Here is a 17,698-nt window from a genome sequence, read left to right as displayed (position 1 = left end):
CAAAATCACAACCAACTGCTGAACAGCCATTGACAAAAAAATTCTGGAACCTACCAAAAAAAGATACCCTACATCCAAAGGCAAAGAAGAAGCCACAACAAGACAGTAGAAGGGGTGCAATCTCAATAAAATCAAATTCCATACCCACCAAGTGGGTGACACACAAACTGGAAGACAATTATACCACAGAAGTTCTGCCACAGGAGTGAAAGTCCTGAGCCCCACGTTAGGCTTCCCAGCCTGAGTATCTGGCAATGGGAGGAGGAAAACCCAGAGAATCTGGTTTTGAAGGCCAGTGGAGTTTGATCTCAGGAATTCCACAGGGCTGGAGGAAGGAGAAACTCCACTCTTGGAGGGTGCACACAAGGTTGTGTGTGCACCAGGACCCAAGGAAAAAAGCAGTGACCTCATAAGAGACTGGGCCATACCAACCTCTAGTATTGGAAGGTCTCCTGCAGAGGTGGGGGGCAGCTGTAGCTCAAAGGGGGGACAAAGACACTGGAAGTGGCAGATCTGGAAGTACTCATTGGCATGAGCCCTCCCAGAGGCTGCCATTAACCCCACCCTACAACCTATAGGTTCCAGTGTTGGGATGCCTCAGACCAAAAAGCCACCAGGGCAGGAACACAGCCCTACCCATCAGCAGACAATCTGCTAAAAGTCTTCCTGAGCACAGCCCTGCCCACAAGAGAGAAAAAAACCCACTTCCGCACACCAGCACACAGGAACCAACCCCTCCCATCAGGAAGTCCCCCAAAGACTCTTTGACAGCCTCATCCACCTGAGGGAAGACAGCAGAAGCAAGAAGAACTACAACCTGCAGACCACAGAATGGAAACTGTAACCACAGGAAGTTAGAAAAAGTGAGATGGCAGAGGAATATGTCTGAGATGAAGGAAGAAGATAAAACCTCACAAGAACAATTAAGTGAAGAGGTTGATAGGCAACTAACCAGAAAAAGAATCCAGGATAATGATAGTGAAGATGATCCAAGATCTCAAAAAAGAATGGAGGCAAGGATCGAGAAGATGCAAGGAATATTTAATACAACCACGAAGAACTAAAGAACAAACTAACAGAGATGAAAAATACAATAACTGAAATGAAAAATAAACTAGAAGGAGTCAAAAGCAGAATTACTGAGGCAGAAGAATGGATAAGTGACCTGGAAGACAGAATAGTGGAAATCAGTGCCACAGAATAGAATAAAGAAAAAAGACTGAAAAGGAATGAAGACAGTCTAAGAGACTTCTGGGACAACAATGAACACACCAACATACACATCATAGTGTTCCCAGAAGGAGAAGAGAGAGAACAAGGATCTGAAAAAAAATTTGAAGTGATAACACCAGAAATTTCCCTAACATGGGAAAGGAAATAGCCACCCAAGTCCAGGAAGCACAGAGAGTCTGAGGCAGGATAAACCCAAGGAGGAACACACTGAGCCACATAGTAATCAAATTGACAAAAATTAAAGACAAAGAAAAAATATTAAAAGCAGCAAGGGTAAAACAACAAATACCATACAAGGGAACTCCAATAAGGTTAACAGCTGATTTCTCAGCAGAAGCTCTGTAGGCCAGAAAAGAGTGGCACAATATATTTAAAGTGATGAAAGGAAAGAACCTACAACCAAGAATACTCTCTCAGCAAGGCTCTCATTCAGATTTGATGGAGAAGTCAAAAGCTTCACAGACAAGTACTAGCTAAGAGAATTCAGCACCATCAGACCAGCTTTGCAACAAATGCTAAAGGAACTTCTCTAAGCGGACAAGAAAAGGCCACAACTAGAAACAGGAAAATTACAAATGGAGAAGCTCACCAGTAAAGCAAACATAAAGTAAAGGTAGGAAATTATCCACACACAAATATTATATCAAAACCAGCAATTGTGAGAAGAGGCGAGCCCAAATGCAGGATATTGGAAATGCATTTGAAATTAAAAGACAAACAATTTAAAACAATCTTGTTTACATACAGAAGGCTACATCAAAATCTCATGGTAACTGCAAAGTGAAATTTTACAGTAGATACACACACAAAAAAATAAAAAGGAATCCAAACAGAGCACTAAACTTAGTAATCAATTCACAAGAGAACAAAAGAGGAAGGGAAGAAACGAGATCTACAGAAACAAATCTAAAACAATTAACAAAGTGGCAATAAGAACAAACATATTGATAATTACCTTAAATGTAAACAGATTAAATACACTAACCAAAAGACATAGACTGGCTGAATGGATACAAAAAAAGACATGTGTATATGCTGTCTACAAGAGACTGACTTCAGTTCTAGGGACACATACAGACTGAAAATGAGGGGATGGAAAAAGGTATTCTATGCAAAAGGAAATCAAAAGAAAGCTGGAGTAGCAATACTCATATCCGAAAATATAGACTTTAAAATAAAAACTGTTACAAGAGACAAAGAAAGACACTACATAATGATTAAGGGATAAAATAAAGAAGAAGATATACCAATTATAAATATATATGCACCCATCATAGAAGTACCTCAATATATAAGGCAAATACTAACAGCCATGAAGGGAGAAATCAACAGTAACACGATAATAGTGGGAGACCTTAACACTGCACTTTCATCAATGGACAGATCATCCAGACAGAAAATCAAAAAGGAAACACAGGCCTTAAATGACACATTAGACCAAATGAACTTAATTGATATTTATACAATTATTGATATTTATACAATATTTATATAATTATAATTTATGCAATTATTCCACACAAATGCAGCAGAATACACATTCTTCTCAAGAGCACATAGAACATTCTCCAGGAGTGATCACATGCTGCGGCACAAAGCAGCCTAGGTAAAATTAAGAAAACTGAAATCATATCAAGCATCTTTTCCAGCCACAACACTATAAGATTAGAAATAAACTACAAGGGAAAAAAAAAACGTAAAAAACACAAGCATGTGGAGGCTAAACAATATGCTAACAAACAACCAATGTATCACTGAGGAAATCAAAGAGGAAATCAAAAAATACCAAGAGACAAATGAAAATGAAAGCAAACCCTCCAAACCCTATGGGACCCAGAAAAAGCAGTTCTAAGAGGGAAGTTTATAGCAATAAAATCTTACCTCAGGAAAGAAGAAAAATCAAAAATAAACAACCTAACTTTACACCTAAAGCAAATAGAGAAAGAAGAAAAAACAAACCCAAAAGTTAGCAGTTGGAAAGAAATCATAAAAATCAGAGAAGAAATAAATGAAACAGAAAAAAAAGAAAACAAAAGATCAATTGAACTAAAAGCTGTTTCAAAGGAAAAGATAAACAAAATTGACAAATCTTTAGCCAGACTCATCAAGAAAAAGAGGGAGAGGGCTCAAATCAATAAAATTTGAAATGAAAAAGGAGGTTACAACTGACACCGCAGAAATACAAAGCATCCTAAGAGACTACTACAAGCAACTGTATTCCAATAAAATTGACAACCTGGAAGAAATGGACAAATTTGTAGAAAGGTACAATCTCCGAAGACTGAAACAGGAAGAAATAGAAAAATATGAACAGACCACTCACAAGTACTGAAATTGAAACAGTGATTAAAAAACTCCCAACAACAAAAAAGTCCAGGACCAGATGGCTTCACAGGTGATTTCTATCAAACATTTAAAGAAGGCTAACACCTATCCTTCTCAAACTCTTGCAAAAATTGCAGAGGACGGAATACTCCCAAAGTCATTCTATGCAGCCAACATCACCCTGATACCAAAACCAAAGATACCACACACACAAAAAGAAAATTATAGACCAATGTCACTGATGAACATAAATGCAAAAATCCTCAATATAATACTAGCAATTTGAATCCAACAATACATTAAGAGGATCAGACACCCTGATCAAGTGGGATTAATCCCAGGGATGCAAGGATTTCTCAAAATCCACAAATCAGTCAGTGTGATACACCACGTAAACAAATTGAAGAATTAAAAATATTATTTCATATTTTCATTTCAATAGATGCAGAAAAACCTTTTGACAAAGTTCAACACCCATTTATGATAAAAACTCTCCAGAAAGTGGGCATAGAGGGAACATACCACAACATAATAAAGGCCATATATGGCAAACCTACAGCTAACATCATACTCAACTGTGAAAAGCATTACAACTAAGATCAGGAAGAAGACAAGGATGCCCACTTTCATCACGTTTATTCAGCATAGTTTTGGAAGTCCTAGCCAAGGCAATCAGAGAAGAAAAAGGAATAAAAGGAATACAAATTGGAAAAGAAGAAGTAAAACTGTCGCTGTTTGCAGATGACATGATACTACACATTGAAAATCCTAAATATACTAACAGAAAACTACCAGAGCTCATCAGTGAATTTGGTAAAGTTGCAGGACACAAAATTAATACACAGAAATCTCTTGCATTTCTATACACTAACAATGAAAGATCAGAAAGATAAATTAAGGAAACAATCCCATTTACCATCACATCAAAAAAACAAAACACCTAGGAATATACCTACCTATGGAGACAAAAATCCTGTACTCAGAAAACTGTAAGACACTGATGGAAGAAATCAAAGATGACACAAACAGTTGGAAACATATACCATATTCTTGGATTGTAAGAATCAATATTGTCAAAATGACAATATTACCCAAGGCTATCTACAGATTTAATACAATCCTTATCAAATTACCAGTGGCATTTTTCACAGAACTAGAACAAAAAAAATATTAAAATTTGTATGGAGACATAAAAGACCCTGAATATCCAAAGCAATCTTGAGAAAGAAAAATGGAGCTGGAGGAATCAGGCTCCCTAGCTTCATACTATATTACAAAGCTACAGTAATCAACACAGTATGTTACTGGCACAAAAACAGAATTATAGATCAATGCAACAGGATAGAAAGCCCAGAAATAAGTCCACACAGCTATTGCCAATTAATCTAACACAAAGGAGGCAAGAATATAAAATAGAGGAAAGAAAGTCTCTTCAATAAATGGTGCTGGGAAAACTGGACAGCTACATGTTAAAAAATGAAATTAGAACACTCTTTAACAGCATACACAAAAATAAACTCAAGATGCTTTAAAGACCAAAATGTAAGACTGGATACTATAAAACTCTTAGAGGAAAACATAGGCAGAACACTCTTTGAAATAAATCACAGCAAGATCTTTTTTGATCTACTTCCTAGAGTAATGGAAATAAAAACATACAAATAGGACCTAATTAAACTTGAAAGCTTTTGCACAACAAAGGAAAACATAATCAAAACGAAAAGACAACCCACAGAATGGGAGAAAACATTTGCAAGCAGTGTGACCAACAAGGGATTAGTCTCCAAAGTTTACAAAGAGCTCATGCAGCTCAATATCAAAAACAAACAAACAACAAAATCAAAAAATGGGTGGAAGATCTAAATAGACATTTCTCCAAAGAAGACATATAGATGGCCAAGAGGCACATGAAAAGATGCTTAAAATCACTAATTATTAGAGAAATGCAAATCAATACTACAATGAGGTATCACCTCACACTGGTCAGATGACCATCATCAAAAAATCTACAAACAATAAATGCTGGAGAGGGTGTAGAGAAAAGGGCACCCTCCTACACTGTTGGGGGGAATGTAAATTGCTACAGCCATTATGCAGAACAGTATGGAGGTTCCTTAAAAAACTAAAAATAGAGCTAATCATGTAATTCAGCAATGCCACTCCTGGGCATATATCTGGAGAAATACATGGTTCAAAACAATACATGTACCCCAATGTTCATGGCAGCACTGTATACAATTGCCAAGACATGACAGCCACCTAAATGTCCATCAACAGATGAATGGATAAAGAAGATGTGGTACATATATACACTGGAATATCACTCAGCTATTAAAAAGAATGAAATAATGCCATTTGCAGAAACATGGATGGACCTGGAGATTATCATCCTAAGTGAAGTAAGTCAGACAGAGAAAGACAAATATCATATCACTTATATGCCAAATCATAAAGAAAGATACAAATGAACTTATTTACAAAACAGAAATAAACTCAAAGACTTAGAGAATGAACTTATGGTTACTAGGGTCGAAGGGTAGAGGGGAGGGATAGATTGGAAGTTTGGGATTGGCATGTACACACTACTATATTTAAAATAAAATGCCTTTCCGTGAAAAAAAAACATAATAAAGAATTAAAATCACATAATCATCTCAATAGATGCATAAATGTTGCTTAACCAAATTCAACACCATTTCATGCTAAATAATCTTAAAACCTAGAATAGAAGAAATGCATTTCAACATAACAAAGGCGATATATGAAAAGTCCATAGCTGTACTCATACACAATTATGAAAAACTGTCCTTCCCTTAAGATCAGGAACAAAACAAGATGATCAGTCTCACCACTTATATTGAAAACAATACTGGAAATCCTAATCAGAGCAATTAGGCAAGAAAAAGAAATAAAAGGCATCAAAACCATAAAGGAAGAAGCAAAATTGTACCTGTTTGCATATGACATGATCTTATATGCAAAAAACCTTTTAAATCTGTTTTTTTTTAAAAAAACTGTTAGAATTAATAAATAAATTCAGTAAAGTTGCAGGATAAAAAATCAACATACAAAAATAAGTTCCATTATAATACTCTAACTGTGAACTATCTAAAGGAAAATTAGGATAACAATTCCATTCACAATAGCACAAAAAATAATAAAACACTTAGTAATAAAGTTAATTAAGAAGGTAAAAAACTGTCTCTATGCACTAATAATGAGCTATCAGAAAGAGAAGTTAAAATCAATCCCATTTACAATTGCATAAAGAAGAATAAAATATGTAGGAATAAACATAACCAAGAAGGTGAAATATCTGTATGGTGAAAACTATAAGACAATAAAAAAAGAAAATGAAGAAGTCGCAAATAAATGGAGAAGTATCCCATGCTCATGGATTGGAAGAATTAATTTTGTTAAAATGTCCATGCTACCCAAAGCAATCTACAGATTCACTGTAGTCCTTATCAAAATTTCAATGGTGTTTTTCACAGAAAGAGAACAAACAATTCTAAAATTCGTATGGAGTCACAAAAGATGCTGAATAGCCAAAGAAATCTTGAGAAAGAACAATGCTGGTTATATCACATTCCCTGATTTCAAACTATATGATAAAGCTATAATAATCAAAAGAGTGTGGTATTGGCATAAAAGGACACATACATCAATTAATTTGTAAGAAAGGAGCCAAGAATATAAAATGGGGAAAGAACAGTATTTTCATTAAATGTTGGGAAAACTGGATAGCCTCCTGCAATGAATGAAACTGGACCACTATGTTACACTGTACACAAAAATTTACTCAAAATGGATTAAAAACTTGAATGTAACACATGAAACTATAAATTTCTAAAAAAAAAAAAAGAAAGGAAAGGTGGTAACCTCACTTCCATTTAACTTAGTCATATTTTTGTGGATCTGACTCCAAAGGCAAGGGAAACAAAAGCAAAAATGAACAAGTAGGATTATATCAAACTAAAAAGCTTTGGCACAGAAAAGGAAACCATCATCAAAATGAAAGGCACCATAGTGAATGGGAGTAGATATTTGCAAATTATGCATCTGATAAGGTGTTAATATCTAAAATATATAAAGAAGCTGTAGAACACAATATCAAAAAAACGACCCAATTAAAAAATAGGGAGAAAATCCAAATAGACATTTTTCCAGAGAAGACATACAAGGGCCAACAGGCACATGAAAAGATGTTCAACATCACTAATTATTAAAGAAATTAAACCTCCAGTGAGATATTGCTTCATACTTGTTAGAATGGTTATTATCATAAAGACAAAAAATAACAAATGTTGGAGAGGATGTGGAGAAAAGTAAACTGTCATACACTGTTGGTGGAAATATAAATTTGTGCAGCCACTATGGAAAACAGTATGAAGGTTTCTTAAAAAATTAAAAACAGAACTACCATATCATCCATCAGTTTTGCCTCTAAGTATTTATCTAAAGAAAACAAAAACACTAATTCTAAAAGATATATGCACCCCCGTGTTCATTGTAGCATTATTTACAACAGTTAAGACATAGAAACAACCCAAATGTCCATTGATGGATGAATGGATAAAGAAAATGTTTCATCTATATATCTATAGATAGATATAGATATAAATATATAGATATATAGATATGCAACAGAATATTATTCAGCCATAAAGAATGAAACTTGCCATAGGGCCTCAGGGCATTATGCAAAATGAAATATGTTAAACAGAAAAAAATAAATACCATATGATCACACTTATATATGGAATCTGTTTGTTTGAAAACAAACAAACAAAAAAAATGAGCTCATGGATATAGTGAACATATTGGTGGCTGCCTGGGGGTGGGGGCGAAATAGGTGAAGGGGGTCAAAAGGTACAAATTTACAGTTACAAAATGTATGTAATGAGGTTGTAGTGTACAGCATGGTGACTATAGCTAATAATATAATACTGTATTGAAGATTTGAAAGATGCTAAAAGTAAATCTTAAAAGTACCTAACACAAGAAAAAATAATTTGTAACTATGTATGGTGATAGATGTTAACTAGGTTTATTGTGGTGACCATTTTGCAATATATACAAATATCAAATCATTATGTTGTATACCTGAAATTAATGCTATATGTCAATTATACCTCAATAAAACAAAGAGGAAATCCTATAGCAAACATCATCACTAATGGTATAAAATTATAAGCAGTACCACTAAAATTAATGTCAAAATAATGTCACTGCCCACTTCCACTGTAACTATTACAAACTGTACTAGAATTTGTAGGTAATATAATAAGAAAAGAAAAATGGTTGCATATGGATTTGAAAGATGCATTTTATTGTATGTAAATTTTACAGCAAAAGAAACAAACTGTAAACAAATACTGAGTTCTAGTTAATGATATTCACACTGAAGTATTTTGGAGAAGTACTAATGCCTGCAATTTACTTTGAAACTGCACCAAAAACAGAAAAAAAGATATATTTATAGAAAGACAGAAGGGTTGATAGATGGATAGATATGAGCTAAAACAACTATAGGGAAATGTTAATATTGATGGGTGTAAGGTGGATATATAGTGATTCACTGTAAAACCCATTCAAATATGCTGTATGTTTGGAAATGGTTCATAATGAAATATTGTAAAAATTATTATAGAAACCTAAAGTTTTTAAGTGTATGTAAGACAATTTTGATAAAAACAAAAAGCACTGGGTGCAGAAAGGGAGTAACATGCTAAAAATGCTTCTTATAAAATTTTGTAATTGAAAAAGTGTGCTATTTGTACAGGACAGACACAGATTAATGAAACAGAATAGAGAACAGATATAAATATAAGTATATATGGGAGCTTGAAAGCAGCATTTCCAATCAGTGGAGAAAGATGTACAGTTCAATAAATAGTGTTGCGACGATTGACGTTTTTACCTGCTGGGGAAAAGTAGAAATATATTCCTATTTCAGATCATACATATGATATAAATTCCAGCTGCATTTTTAAAAAATTAAATTAAAAGCAATTAACAAGTATTATAAAGCAAAAACACACAACTATTGGGGGAAAAATATAGGAGACTGGTCATTAGGTTCTCAGGAAATAACAAGATTTCTTTGACAAGGCACAAACAAATTTAAGAAAAAAACTCTGACCACGCCAAAACATAACTTATATATGAAAAGAGACACTGAAAACTTTATTAAAGGACTTGAAACATACTTGCAAAGGATATTTACTACATATACAAAAGACAAATTAGAAGTAGTCAGAATTTTAAATGAACTTAAGCAAAAAATAATAATAATAATACAATAGAAAATCAAAGGGTGCAATAAATGAGAAATGCTCAGGAGAAAATTTTACTGAATGACCAGTAAAAGTAAAACAAAATATTAATCTCCAGAAATCGGAGAAATGAAAATTAAAACAGTAGTAAAATACCACTTCTCAGCTACCAAATAGGTAAAAAGAAAATTAATTATGAAAAAAAAGTGTTGAGGATGTAAAAAAACATGAACTCTCCATGCTATTGACCAGAATCTAAATTGGTATAACTGCTTTAGAGAGCAACTTTAAAATATCTATTAGAAATGAATACTGTCATCCCCTAAACCCATAAATTCTTCTTGCCGTTAAATACTCTACAGAAACTTTTGCATTTGTGCAACAAAAAATATGTACACAGGGCCACTGCCCTTAATAGTAACAAGTAGAATTAACCTATATGTTCTTCAACAGGGGAATGAGTAAGTAAACTGTATTTGTTCAAGGAATTACTACTTAGCAGTTGAAAAGGGGAAGGAAACAAGAACAAAGAGGCCTTCAATCTTATTTGTAATGAACTATTGGTTTATATAAATATCGAAGGCACAAAGAAGAAAATGTTAACATTTGTTAACTCTGGGACTCATCATGTACATGGATGCTTATTACACTATTCAGTTATTTCCTATAATTTTAAACATTTTTTAATTGGCCACAAGATAAAGAAAACAAAGAGGAAAAGAGAATGTCATAAATCCTTGTAAGAAATACTTTATCTCTTCTCCTGGGCCATTTTTCCATCTACTCTGTTACTTACCCTCCCTGCTCAATCCATTTCTCACTCAAACACTCTTAATCCATTTGTCAGATGACCTGAATGCAAAGTACTGCAGGGAGTTTTCTAAAGAAACTGAGCAAGACAAAGAATAGGCACTGTTTGATATCTTTGCCTTCTGAGAACATTTACCCTTAAAACAGAGAACACATAGAACACAATAAGATGTATACCAAACATTTAAATACAGCATTTTTAATAATCTAAAACTAGAGGCAAACAAGTCATATAAAAATAATACTGTTGTCTAGATTCAGTAAATATATATTTAGGAAAAAATTTTAAATGAAAATTGACCCCATTATGCAAATTATTATTTTAATAATGTAGTACTACAATATAATGTTACTATGCAAAACAATATAGTTTGGAAGATTAAAGAAATGACTGTAATAAAGTGCTTGAATGTATTTGGCAAGAGAAGTGTTTTTAATTTTGTCTAAAAAATATTTCCCTGGATATGCCTATATTTCATTGTACTACTCTGAAGATGTCAGCAAGTTAAAGATGATTAAGTACCGGAACATTCAAAATCATTTCTCAGATGCAATCATGTTTTCAAATATCCTCTGAGTATTATTTTCATTATTGAAGAAAAACCTTGAAATGTAAGGGAGGATAAGCAGTGCCATAGCCTATGTGTGGATATACCATTTTCAGTAATGTCTTATCTCCATGCCTCAAAAATGGCACGAAAACTAAACTTGACTGCAAAAGGCTGAACAGAGCAGAAAATATTCTTCCACAAAAATGTACCACAAAATTTCAGTAAAACAAAATTTTAGCCTAGCATATAAAAGATGTAGAATACCCTGCCTCTAACAAGCTAGCCAAAATTTCTGCATCTGACAAGCTAGTTAAATTTCTAAATAAAAGAGCAACCAGAAAGCTTCTTTCTCTTGATCTACAATACTTTTCCAAATGTAGTCTGAGTAGTTTGAATAAATGGAAGAATATTTACTCACTTCTTTAAATGAACTTGCATAATTTATGTGAGAGAAAAATGTTAGATAGCAACTGAAGGAGTGTGATATTCTTGTATTTCTTCCAAACTAAGCCATTTTCTAGGACATCTCAGGGATACAGGCCAGACACTACAAGGTCAAAAATGTGTTTTCTTCCAAAGGTGTGAGTGCTCAAAAGAATGATTCATGCCTTTGATGGGCCTTACAATCCCCTACCCCTAGTGTGTGTATATATATATTCTTCCTCTAAAATGAGAGAGGGTAATGTGTAGAAGTCAAGTGTATGAATACAAGAGAAGCTGAACCTTTCCTTCTCCTTCCTCATCCTGAAAAGTAATTATGGCAGGGACAGAGCCTTTAAGGAATATTGGCCTAGAGGTTCTCTCAACACAATTGATTCCTATGACCTCTATCTATGCTCATCTAGAGCATGCTTTCCCACTGCTCTTCCAGGTATTCTCTACCTCATGGCTTATTTCCATCAAAGCATATATGTGCTCACATCTTTGTTTTAGTAAAACAAAATAAAACAAAAATTAACTTCTCCTTTAATCCTGCATCTGCCTCTAGATTATTCGTGCTCTTACTCTCTCATTCTCCTTTCCTTGACAGCCAAGTTCTTTTCAATAGCATACATTAGCTATCTTAAATTCATGGATTCTGCCTCCATAGTTACACTAAAACAACTTTGTCAAAAGTTACCAATAACTTCCTTGTTGCTAAATTCATGGTTGTATTTCAGTTCATACCTTTTATGAGCTCTCTGATATGTAAGTCCCTTCTAGTCAACTTCTTTGGCTTCTATAACACTATTCTCTCCAGTTATTCCTCCTACCTCTCTGGTCACTCCTTGATGTCATTCACTAGTAACTCTTCTACCTCCCATTGTTCCTAACCAATTACAGCCTGCTGATTGAAACGATGGTTTCAGGTGGAATATGGTAGAATGAAAAATAGGACTGAGACAGGATAAAAGAGAGAGGAGGATGAAAGAAAAATGTGTAAGGTCTAACGTATATCTTACAAAGCTGCTAAAAATAAGGTGGGTTCTTTGATATGCTGAGTTCCTTTTAAGTCTGGGTCTAGTTTGTGAATAAATGTCTCAGAAACTAAGAACAAATTTTCCCAACTTCTTTTTTATGCATTCATTCATCTAACAAGCATTTACTGATTTTCCTATAATGTCCCAGATTTTGTACTAGGCACTTGGGGATAGAGAGATGAATAAGAAACAATTCCTGCCTTTCAAGGAGCATCATAAGAGAAACACTTTTAAAAGTTCAATAACGAATATATGTCAGTCACGTGATAGTCTTAAAATATAGCAGGGCCCCGGGAATTAAAAAGGTGGCAAGCACTACTTTGGATGGGAAGTGGAATAGCTAGGCTTCTCAAAAGAGGTAACTCTTGTACTGAGTCTAAGAGACAAGGAGGTATTTGCCATTGAGGGAGTGATGGGTCAGAAGGGCAAGGTCAGGCAGAGTGAATACATGATCAAAGACACACAGGCATAGTGCATTAAGGGAGTCATCTACATTAATACATGAAAAAGGAATGAGGAGAATGGAAAACCACCATTAGAACAATACAATAATTGCTGAAGGCAGAACCCATGGATGCATGTTAAATTAGTTGGCGAAACAATAAGGAGAATGAGGATATTTGTAGAGCTTCCAAGTACCTCCTCCAAAATATTTATTAATTACTGTGTTGGTTTTAGCATATGTGGACACATTTTTTGATATCTCCCCTTCCAAGAGGTGGATCTTAATTCTCCTCCCTTTGAGTGTGGGCTGAACCTTGCCTCTAATGACAGAGTACGGAAAGAAGAAACTTGGCTGGTATCATCTTAACCAAGTTACCAGAGTTAACATTATCAGTGATAAATGATGCTGACATCTAACCTATGTCATGAGCACAATAATAATATCAACTGATAGTACCGGGTGTTCATGAAGTTCCAAGCACCATGCTAGTTGTTTTATTCATGCTAACTCATTTAGTTCTTATAGCATCCAATGAAGTAGACACTATCATTTGTCCTATTTTACAGATGGCAGAATTGAGGCACAGAGGGTTTAAGTAACTTCTTCAGGTTACACAAATATTTTGTGGTAATTAAAGGTTTGAAGCTAGGTGATGCTAACCATTGTACTACCCTTCCTCCCCTGTAGAGAATATGGCAGGGGTGGGGTGCAAATAGCCTAGCAATTCTGGAAATGCTGTTAATGGAATATGCAGGCTGAAAGGTGGCCCAACTAGTTTTCTTTATCCATGATTTTGATCTTGTGTCACAAAAGAATCTTAGCTCTGCCCTCTCATCTTTATGGAGCTCAAGGTTTTGCTATAAGGTATAACCAATTGGAAAGGATTCCCTAATAGTTTTCTATTTCTAAGTGACTAACATGTATTTAACTACCACAAAACATTTTCTACAGAGAACCAATTAGGTTCAATATTCCATGTGCCATATTAAGGATTTCTTGTCTAATTCTTTTTTTTAAAGGGAGTCTTCTACTTATTTACATTTGCATCATGTGATATACATAATCTCAGAGAAGGTTCTTTTTATATTTATGATTTCACCTGTCACAGTGATTGAAATAAGAAATTCACATTGTTTGTCTAGAACTACTACTCTTTACAGTCTGAGGAAACAATAATGTCCTTTTTTATTAAAACAGAATTGAAAACATAAAGCATTCTTTAGCAGCCAACTTACATATAACAGCTAATGAGAATACCAGTAATAATACTGGGCCATAAGCTAACAGCAATACAGGTAAATGTGATGTTATCTTAGCCAGGGGCTAATTACTCAATTTTTAAACTAATTTAAGGGTATTTTAGTAAATGGTTGTTTTAATAGGCCTAATGTGCTTCATTTTAATGTATTAGTCTGATATAAAAAACTATTTACAGCAGAAGAACTAGTAATGAGAAATGTACTTAATGCTTTTGAAATAATCTATTAGAGCATATTTTCTTGAATAACTGATTACAATTTTTGTTATACAACAAGAATAAGAACTTTTATTCAGTTAGGAAACTCCTTTCCTTATTTATTTAAATTCCTTTACCACAAAACAATTTCAATTAACTCCAAAGTTACAATTTCTGAAAACTTCTTCCCCAAAAAATATTGTATTAGGAGAATTCTCACTATCATTTATAATCAGCCACTACATTGTTCAAACAAACCAAATATTTTGCCAATACATTTTTCTAAGAATATATCCGTAACCTTACTACTCAACCACTGCATATGCAAATACTGCTGCATACGTGGGGGTAGAAAGAATAGGGCAGAGAAAGAAGAGAACATTTCTTCTCCAAAATTTCAATTTTTTTTTAGTGTAATCATCAAAAAAAATCTACAAGTTCATCTCCTCTATCTTTAAGGTAAACTACTACAGAAAATGTAGTCATAGAAATTCTATAGAAAACTATCTTTTTGATGTTACTTTCATATATTTTAACAACAGATTTTGCTGAATACAGCTTAAGATGTGACAAAAATACTGAACTATATATCAAACCAATAAGGTGTTCGACTGTACTGACCCACTCTCTAGCACAATGATACCCTAATAGAAAAATCAAACATGTAGAAGTCCTTCACATATGAGTGACTGACATTCTGGCTCTCCCCTACTATGATAGTGGTAGCAGCTGAATTCCAGTTTTGACATGAAGCTTTTCCAGCTTTTGGCTTTCAACCAAGAGAATGAAGTTAGGGTTCTTCCTGTATAGCTGATATGAACCTATAGAGGGCTCTGGAACCCTAAAATGAGAAATGAGCTTCAAGTATCCTCCTAAAACTAGTTGCAGTTCAACACTTTTAAATCTATTGATCACTGTAGTAGGCGGAATAATGCCTCTTATCCCAAAGATGTCCACACCCTAATTCCTGGAACCTGTGCAACCTATTGCATTACATGTCCAAAGGGATTTTTCAGGGGCTTCCCTGGAGGTGCAGCAGTTAAGGATCCACCTGCCAATGCAGGGGACACGGGTTCGAGCCCTGGTCCAGGAAGATCCCACATGCCACGGAGCAACTAAGCCCGTGCATCACAGCTACTGAGCCTGCGCTCTAGAGCTCGCATGCCACAACTACTGAAGCCTGGGCGCTTAGAGCCCGTGCTCTGCAACAAGAGAAGCCACCACAATGAGAAGCCTGTGCACTGCAACGAAGAGTAGCCCCCACTCACTGCAACTAGAGAAAGCCCGCGCACAGCAACAAAGACCCAACGCAGTCAAAAATAAATAAATAAATAAACAAAATTAATCTATAAAAAAAATGGGGGGTTTGCAGGTATGATTGAGGTATGGACCTTAAAATAGGGAGATTATCCTAGATTATCTGGGCAGGCCCAATGCAATCACATGAGCCTTTAAATATGGAAAAGAAAGAGAGAAGAGTCAGAGAGAGATGCGGTGGAAGAAGAGACAGGAGACATTTGTAATGCTGGCTTTAAAGATGGAGGGTAGAGGAATTCCCTGGTGGTCCAGTGGTTAGGACTCTGCACTTCCACTGCAGGGGGCACGGGTTCGATCCCTGTTTGGGGAAATAAGATCCCACAAGCCATGCGGCACAGCCAAAAAAGAAAAAAAAAAACAACTAAAGATGAAGGGTAGAAGCCATTTAGCCAAGGAATGCTAATGGTCTCTAGAAGCTGGGAATGGCCCTTGGCTGACAGCCTCTAGGAAAGGAAGACCTCAGTTCTAAAACTACAAGGAATTAAATTGTATCAACAACCTGAATGAGCAAGGAAACCAATTCTACTGTAAAACCTCCAGAAAGGAAAACAGCCCTCCCAATACCTTGATTTTATCCTGTAAGATCCATGTCAGACTTCTGACCTACAGAACTGTAAGATAATAAATGAGTGCAACATGAGCCACCAAATTTGTGATAACTTGTAATGACAGCAATAGAAAACCAATATAATTCACTATCGCTCTAATGGCTAGTCATTAGTCCAAATCTCTTTGTTTATGGCACAGGAATACTCACTATATGATAGTGTTCAATAGAACTTTCCCAGGCTCCCTCTTTTTTCTCCAATAGTTATAAAAAAAAAATCTCCATTCTGTCAAATTAACCGAGGCTGTTATATTTTTTCTCAAATATTAGCAAAGATTCCAATGATAAGGAGAAAATCATACATAATAAATCGTTTAAAAGGGAAAAGATGGATTCTACACTACTGTAGTTACACAGAAGCTTCACGACCAGTTGTATATCACTATATATCAATCTTAAAAAGAAAGCCTGGGTTTCCCTGGTGGCGCAGTGGTTGAGGGTCTGCCTGCCGATGCAGGGTACACGGGTTCGTGCCCCTGTTTGGGAGGATCCCACATGCCGCGGAGCAGCTGGGCCCGCGGGCCATGGCCACTGAGCCTGCGCGTCCGGAGCCTGTGCTCCGCAGCGGGAAAGGCCACAACAGTGAGAGGCCCGCATACCGCAAAAAAAAAAAAAAAAGAAAGCCTTAAAATTCTATCACATGAAATTTCTCTGGGAGGAAAAATAATTTAAAGTCAAGGAATGAAAGGAAAAGAAGCTTTTAACAGGCACTAAAATAGAGCTCAGTTTGACAGTTCAATAGTCATGTCATAGCCACTTCACTTTAATAGGTACAGTTTTTGTTCAAATCACTAAAATATCTCCAAATATATACCACACAACATTAAAGTTCACAAGTAACTTGGCTTCACATTGCAGTCAATTTTAAATAAGTGAAAAACTTGTTTGAGAGTTTGGTTAAAATCATTAAAGTACATGAAGTTGACATCTGTCAAAAAAGGTAAGTGCATTTCTATTAAGGAATTGATATTCAGTCACAGTAAATGGTAACTGTCAAGCAAACAAATGTAAGAAATTGGTTAAGGCACAAATATAGATACTATTCAGTTGTATGCCAACAGTTTTAATCTTTCCAACTCACGGGGAAAGAGATTAAAGTCAATGACAAGAGCTGTGAAAACCATTTCAGGGTAAAAAACGTATTTTCATAGTCTTAATGCAAAGTTCAACTTTTCATCCTAGATTTTTTTCTAGCTTCAACCTTTTACTTATTTGG

General features: G+C 35.0%; 1 non-coding gene across 1 annotated transcript; it reads left to right on the top strand.

Annotated features, from left to right (window-relative positions):
* The first annotated feature begins 16,112 nt into the window (after window positions 1–16,112).
* TRNAG-UCC (transfer RNA glycine (anticodon UCC)) lies at window positions 16,113–16,185 on the top strand. The gene has a single exon. It is a non-coding gene; the product is annotated as a tRNA-Gly (tRNA).
* Window positions 16,186–17,698: the final 1,513 nt, after the last annotated feature.

This window comes from Delphinapterus leucas, chromosome X (assembly GCF_059928025.1).
Source record: "Delphinapterus leucas isolate spDelLeu-1000000601 "Yukka" chromosome X, BTC_Dleu_Yukka2, whole genome shotgun sequence".
Lineage (NCBI taxonomy): Eukaryota > Metazoa > Chordata > Mammalia > Artiodactyla > Monodontidae > Delphinapterus > Delphinapterus leucas.
This window is presented reverse-complemented; position numbering and strand designations above follow the sequence as displayed.